The sequence below is a fragment of the Aethalodelphis obliquidens genome, unplaced genomic scaffold (genome assembly GCF_003676395.1).
Source record: "Aethalodelphis obliquidens isolate GAN/ISIS:26980383/991018 unplaced genomic scaffold, ASM367639v1 scaffold17, whole genome shotgun sequence".
NCBI classification, from domain to species: Eukaryota; Metazoa; Chordata; class Mammalia; order Artiodactyla; family Delphinidae; genus Aethalodelphis; species Aethalodelphis obliquidens.
In genome coordinates this window covers 16633855-16642084 of record NW_020837961.1, presented here as the reverse complement: position 1 = coordinate 16642084, position 8230 = coordinate 16633855, and the positions used below count along the sequence as shown (strand labels likewise).

Here is an 8230-nt window from a genome sequence, read left to right as displayed (position 1 = left end):
AGGTTCCTTAAAAAACTAAAAATAGAATTACCATATAACCCAGCAATCCCACTACTGGGCATATACCCTAAGAAAAACCACAATTCAAAAAGGCACATGCACCCCAATGTTCATTGCAGCACTATTTACAATAGCCAGGTCATGGAAGCAACCTAAATGCCCATCGACAGATGAATGGATAAAGAAGACATGGTACATTTATACAATGGAATATTACTCAGCCATAAAAAGGAACAAAATTGGATCATTTGTAGAGACATGGATGGATCTAGAGACTGTCATACAGAGTTAAGCAAGTCAGAAAGAGAAAAACAAGTATCGTATATTAACACATATATGTGGAACCTAGAAAAATGGTACAGGTGAACCAGTTTGCAGGGCGGAAACTGAGACACAGATGTAGAGAACAAATGTATGGACACCAAAGTGGGTAAGTGGTGGGTGTTGGTGGGTGGTGGTGTGATGAATTGGGAGACTGGGATTGACATATATATACTAATATGTATAAAATAGATAACTAATAAGAACCTGCTGTATAAAGAAATAAAATTCAAAAAAAATAAATAAAGCAACCTAAACTTCAGATTACATACTTCAAATAAGCCAAAAAACATTAGTCAATATTGTAAATAGTAGCCATAGTTATATTTCAATTTCATGTCATCAAATTATTTTGAAGAATTTGAAAAGAACTCTGAACCAATGAAGTAATCATACACTGCGGGAAATAAAAATAAGGAAAATTTTGCAGATTCTTCCATGATTTATAGTAGTTTGACTCCCAGTTAGTCATATCCACTTTGTTTACTATGTGCTGACAGCCCTACTAGACTAGACTGTAAGCTCCGTGAGGGAAGGGACTATGTCAAGTTTACCACTATATCTCCAGAGCCAAGCAGAGCGCCTGGCACATGGAGGAGTTTCAGTGAACACCTGCATATTGATCAGAATGGATAAATAAATAACTAGAAAGACTAGACTTTTCAGTTGGGAAAATACGTTCATGTGACATAATTCAGACACCAGTAAGTAGTACTGAATTGGGAAAATGAATTCAAGTAGTAAATTGAATTCAAGTAATGAACTCAAGTAATAAATTGGAAAAATGAATTCAACCAGACATAGATTTTACTGATGCTTTGACTTTTATAGTCTTTCCTTCAAATAATTTTAAATTACTCAAATAAATCATTACAAATACTAAGGAATTTCACAAATCCCTACAAACGTTTTGACTTTGCAAACACACAAAAAAATCCAGGAATAAGAGGAAAGCTAAAGAAAAAATGGAGAAAAAAAGAAAAATCCCTAGGACTATGTAGTAATCAACACCCATTACACCAGTGATGCTAAAAGCTGCTTTCCCTAGAGATTTACCCAACAGCCTCGGCTGGTTTCCCCCTCCAGGGCCAGACCTTCACTACTTCCCCTTCACTCCCCTCGCATCTTCCGCAACCAGCAGCAGTTGAGTCAAAAATCCCAGATTAACCCATTACCTCCTACTACAACCTACAACCTCAACAGACTTCAACTGTATAAAAAGGTGTATGCAACATTAAAGACTTCTCCAGTTTTGAAGCTGAAACCGAGCTCAGTCTTTTGGGGAGGATGGGAGATATAGGAGGCAGAATAATGGTGCCTAAAGACGTCCGTGTCCTAATCCTCAAAACCTGTGAATATGTTAGTTTACAACTAAGGTAAAGGGGAATATAAGCTGTTAATCAGCTGACTTCGACAATGGGGAACACTATACTGTTTACCCAGATGGGACTAATGTGATCACAGAGTCCTTAAGAGGTGGAAGAGGAAGGCAGAAGGAGTCAGAGAAAGATGTAATGATGGAAGCATGGCCACAGAAATGTTACATCACTGGCTATGAAGACAGAGGAAGGGAGCCACCAGCCAAGGGATGCAAGAAGCCTCTAGAAACTGAAAAGAGCAAGTAACACATTCTCCTAGAGTCTCCAGAAAGGAATGCCAACGTGCCAACACCTGCTTTTAGCCCTGAGACCTGTGTCAGACATACTGAACCGCAAGATAACAAAGCTGTGTTGTTTTAAGCCACCAAGTTTGCTGTAATTTGTTTTGGCAGCTATAGAAAACTAATACAGGAAGGAAACTAGAGTTACCCCTATCTGTTGTCACTGCAAAAACCACTCACAACTGGCACAAAAGTCAATTCCTCCCCACCATGGAGTTATAGGAAACTGGTAGAAAAACAAATATTTTTCTATGATTTTACCACAAAAGAGGATTATTAAGATTAATTGAAAAGTCCCAAGAACTAAAAAGGAATAAATTATTTCTTCAGTATTAACCTATTACATCAGGGGTTGCCAACCCCCGAGCCACAGACCGGTACTTGTCTGTAGCCTGTTAGGAACCAGGCCGCACAGCAGGAGGTGAGCAGCGGGCGGGTGAGCGAATGAAGCTTCATCTGTATTTACAGCCGCTCCCCATCGCTCGCATTACTGCCTGAGCTCCACCTCCTGTCAGATCAGCAGCATTAGATTCTCACAGGAGCGCGAACGCTACTGTGAACTGCACATGCAAGGCATCTAGGTTGTGCACTCCTCATGAGAATCTGATGCCTGATAATCTGAGGTGGAGCTGAGCGGGTGATGCTAGCACTGGGGAGCGGCTGCAAATACAGATTATCATTAGCAGAGAGGTTTGACTGCACAGAGACCTTAATCAATCAATTGCTTGCAGACTCACATCAAAACCCTATCAGTGAGTGGCAAGTGAAAATGACCTCAGGGCTCCCACTGATTCTGCATTATGGTGAGTTGTATAATTATTTCAGTATATATTACAATGTAATAATAATAGAAATAAAGCACACAATAGATGTAACATGCTTGAATCATCCCGAAACCATACCGCCCCCCCCCCGCACCCTGGTCCATGGAAAAATTGTCTTCCACGAAAGCAGTCCCTGGTGCCAAAAAGGTTGGAGACCGCTGCATTACATAAGAAAGGAAAACTCAATGTTGAATTGTAATAGGAAGACAACCATAGTAAAAACTGTAAATTATCATTTACTAAATATATGTGCACTATACACCTATATCTCATTTCACCCTCACAAAAACCCTGCGAGGCAGATGGCACTGTCCCCATTTCACAAATGATAAAACTGAAGCACAGATAAACTAGAGAATTTGTTTATCACATAACAGAACCGTACCTGGCAGAAGGAGGACTCAAAACCAGGATTACCTGACTACAGGTCATGCTTTTTTACTGTTTTACAGTGTGTGAATGGGCTGGGCGGGGTGGGGGGAGGGGTGTTTTGCGCATACTCAATTCAAAACACTGATTTAGCATCAAACCTGGAACTAGAAAACACAGGTGTGATTAAGCTATACCATGTGTTAGCTATACCATTATAAGCTCTAAAATTTTACCTTTAAATCTAGGAAATGATGACACTTACTACCAGTTTAATGGATCCTCAGTTGCTCCACCTATAAAGTGGGTTGATTTTCTCCAGGAGAAGATCACATAGCAGATTAAAGGAGATAATGCAACTAACATATATAAAAGTAGTTAAAGTGTCTAGCACATAGCAAGTATCAACGTATGACATCTTAGTGCTTATCACCATACCCAGCATTAAGCAGGTTTTCTCCACAACCGTTAGGGAAGAAACAAAGATAATGTGATCATATACACAAAAGCCTTCCAGGGATTCCCTGGTGGTCCAGTGGTTCGGTTTCCACGCCCTTTCACTGCCAAGGGCCTGGGTTCAATCCCTGGTGAGGGAACTAAGATCCCACATGCTGCACAGTGCAGCCAATAAAAAAAAACCTTGTAGGGGCTTCCCTGGTGTCGCAGTGGTTGAGAGTCCGCCTGCCGATGCAGGGGACACGGGCTCGTGCCCCGGTCCGGGAAGATCCCACGTGCCGCGGAGCGGCTGGGCCCGTGAGCTGTGGCCGCTGAGCCTGCGCGTCCGGAGCCTGTGCTCCGCAATGGGAGGGGCCGCGGCGGTGAGAGGCCCGCGTACCGCAAAAAAAAAAAAAAAAAAAAACCTTGTAGCTGTAGAAGGAAACGTGAACTGCTTTCATCACTTTCCAGGACAGACTGCAAGCTGCCTGATTCATAGCCATTCTCCCCTTTCCTCAACAGCCAAAGAATCCTGCTAGAGTGGAGTTGTGGGAACACTGCTAAAAACATTCCCAGCCTCCTTGAAGCGGCAGGTGGACACGTGACCCAGTCTGGCCAACCAAGTGTAAGCCCAGTTGTTGGGTGGGGCTTCTGCAAAGCTTCTGAGAAAAGAAACACCTATCTTTTACTCTTTGCCCTTTCCCCTCTTCAAACCCGGAGATGTTGCCTGAAGTGAAGTAGCAGTGCTGTGCCTGCAAAACGACAAGCACACCCCAAGAAGCCTGGGTCCCTAATGACTTTGTGGAGCTGCTGTTCCAAGTCCCAACACATCCACCTCCAGACTCCTCATCATAGTAGAAAAACAATAACAGAGACGTCAGTAAAAAACTCCACAACTTTAGTTTTGGTGGATATACTGGTTAGAAATTGCATTGGATTATGAGGTACGAAAACTCAAAGAACACTGGGATAAACAATCACTCACCTGTTTAATAAAAGACAAAAAGGGGGCTGGAGGAGTGATGGGTGAAAGCAGCGATAATAAAATCCCTGGAACCTGTAAAATGTTACCTTATTCGGGAAAGGGGTTGCTGCATATGTGATTAAATTAAGGATTTTATGATAGGGAAATTATCCTGGATTATGCAGGTTGGCCCTAAATGCCATCATCACGAGTGTCCTTGTAAGAAGGAGGAAGAGGGGGGTTCACACACAGAGAAAAGGAAAACGTAATGTGCCTAGGAGGGCAGAGATCAGAGTGATGTGCTAGAGCCCCTGGAGGGAGCGCGGCCCTGCCAGCACCTTGATTTAGGTTCAATGAAACTGATTTTGGACTTCTGGCCTCCAGAACTAAAAGAGGATAAACGTCTGTTGTTTTAAGCCACTCAGTGTGGGGGATTTGTTACAGCGGCCACAGGAAACTAATACAGTGACTAACAAGACATCAGGGCACACACTGAAACAGGGTGACGGACTAACTACAGTCTTTCTGAAGCTTTTTCCACTTACATGTACTTATTTATGGACTCAACAATTTTCTAGAAGATTAAATTTGCCAAGCAGCCGATTTCCCACCCAATAGCCACTCTACTCTGTCTTATATCTTATGTAAAATTGATGGAGATTTTTTAAATGCTACTATATTAATATATCCCAACACAAATAACCATTTTTAAAATGAATTTTATCTTCTACAGACAATGTACTAATTTTAAATGCTTGCTCAGTGCCATATATAATATTTTGAATGTCCAAATATTCAAATACAGATTAGAAAGTGAACATCTTTAATGTATAATGATACCATCTAGGCTTGAGTACACATTTCACTGTATCAATTCCTATAGTACAAGACAACATTTTCAGACCACTGAAGGCTTTGAGAATCTTGGGAAAGCAATCATTCCCCTCCACAGAAAAAAAAATTATCCATGCACATATAAAATACAGAGTGCCATGTGGTTGTAACGTGCACTCTGTACTTGTATGTATGAATGAGTGAATGAACAGACTTGTATGCCCATGTTTATATGCGCATAGGTGCTGGGCATTCGGCAGTGAACAATATAGGCCTATTCTAGACAAATATTACATGGCTAATCACACAATTTACTACATAGTTTAAATCATAAGGGCTAAACAGAAAAAATACACAGTGCTATGAGAAGAAGTAGAAGACAAGAGCTAAAGACAGAGGCAGAGATAAGAGCCTGTTAAAAATTCTGGTCTATTGGGGCTTCCCTGGTGGCGCAGTGGCTGAGAGTCCACCTGCCAATGCAGGGGACACGGGTTCGTGCCCCGGTCCGGGAAGATCCCACATGCCGCGGAGCGGCTGGGCCTGTGAGCCGTGGCCACTAAGCTTGCGCGTCCGGAGCCTCTGCTCCGCAAAGGGAGAGGCCACAACAGTGAGAGGCCCGCATAACGCAAAAAAAAAAAAAAAAAAAAAATTCTGGTCTATTCTAATGACAACAGAAAAAGCCACTAAAGGGTTTTAAATGAAGGAACAACCTGATGAAGACTTGAGTTTACAGCATCCCTGATCTCCATCCACACACCCCAAATTAAAACTTTAATACACAGAATGGTCCTAAAGAACTCCATAAAGCTGATTTTTAATACAGGCAGTCCTTGCTTTGCATAGTAGTAAACAATCATACAAGCTGTAACCGTAAAAAGCAATATTCAGGGCTTCCCTGGTGGCGCAGTGGTTAAGAATCCGCCTGCCAATGCAGGGGACACAGGTTCGATCCCTGGTCCGGGAAGATCCCACATGCCACAGAGCAATTAAGCCCATGCGCCACAACTACTGAGCCTGCAGTCTAGAGCCCACGAGCCACAACTACTGAGCCCACGTGCCACAACTACTGAAGCCTGCGTGCACAGAGTCCGTGCTCTGCAACAAGAGAAGCCACTGCAGTGAGAAGCCCGCGCACCGCAACAAAGAGTAGCCCCCGCTCGCCGCAACTAGAGAAGCCTGTGCACGGCAACGAAGACCCAACACAGTCATAAATAAATAAATAAATAAATAAATAAATAAATAAATAAATAAACAAGATGTTTAAGAAAAATTCTCGTACTGTAGGTTATAAATATACAGGAAACTGGAAAAGTAAAACTAATATTTGTTTAGTATACTGTAATTTAAAACATTAGATATATTGAAAATTAGGGTATTTTATTTCTTTATTTTAAAACTTATCAAGACTAATTTGAACACGTGTGCCTTCTTCCCACTGTATAACTCAGTAAACAGAGTGAATATCTTTGTTATGCTTGGCAGATTGTCATACTCCTTTTTAGGTTTAAAACAGCTTCCAAATTTTATCCTTTGCACTCTCAATACCTCTGAGAGTTCTTTTAATGTAAAGTTTTTTGTTGGTGTCACTTCCCCTGAGACACCATCATTCTTTTCATCACAACCATTTTCCTCATTTATGTCAACAAGTCTGTCCGACTTCCTCTGGCTGCACATCTACAGAGTCTCTAGAAAGGTGGGCAATGTCAACACTCCCCTGGGTCAGCTGTTTCTTCCACAACTCCATTTATGTTCCATTTAGATTTCACTTCTAGCATTAACACTTAGCACTTCTTTGCTGCACTTCCATCTTTTTTAGCCAATTCCTTCTTTCAATGATCCATTTTTGTAAAATGTCACATAAGTTTATCATTGGGAAACAAGAAAGCTAGGCAACTACAGGCTCTGCTGTCTGCAAGAGAACCGAGTGACAGATGCACAGGGACCAATCGCTGACAGGCTTTGAACGAAGTGGAGGGACTGGTCACTCACTGATCAAGACGCACAGCTTTGATTTACGCAGTGATCTGAGGACTGAAGAGCTAGCAATGAAGTCTTATGTACTTCATGTCATTACTCATGTTGTTCGGAGACTGGTTTTAACTACTCTATGGTAACTAGATTCATGCATATCAAAACTGCAAAATAAGATCTGCCTTTATATAGCTGGCAACCCAATACAACCTATTTATAAACTTTTCTAAATAGGTTATGTGAACAAAGTACTTTTGCCTCACCCAGCATCTTTTTTTGACCTCACAGAAGCTGACACATATTTCCTTAAATAAAATAACATCTCTATCCCAACTGATTCATTTAGAGAACACAGAAGTTTACACACCAATTTAACTCAAGAAAGGGAGGGGAAAGAACGAACCATCAGAGAGGAGAGATAAAAGAAGCATTTAAAATGTTAAAGAAAATTAGTATTTTCACCTAATTTTTTTTAACACTACAAAAAAATCCATTGCCTACTTACTACTAAGGATAATTCATAAAGGGTTTATAGGTAGGGACAACTCAAAACTCACATGATTTTCTAAATTAAGTTTAGGGCAGCAGCTAAAATCATGGACTTTGAAGTCAGACAGACTTGTCCCATAGCTTGATCATTTATTAGCTGTAAGGGGAAAAAAAATCTTAATATCTCCACGTTCCACTTTCCTCAACTGCAATGTAGGGAAAACTGTGTAAAAATGTGTGGCCAATAACAGTTTTATCAATTTTATTATTTTTTTAATAGATTTATTTATTTTTGGCTGCATTGGGTCTTCGTTGCTGTGCGTGGGGCTTTCTCTAGTTGCGGCGAGCAGGGGCTACTCTTCA

At 41.2% G+C, this 8230-nt stretch overlaps 1 protein-coding gene across 2 annotated transcripts in view; it reads right to left on the bottom strand.

Annotated features, from left to right (window-relative positions):
• The window catches only part of METAP1 (methionyl aminopeptidase 1), a 71218-nt gene that overhangs the window by 37245 nt on the left and 25743 nt on the right, over positions 1-8230 (bottom strand). The window lies entirely within an intron of this gene.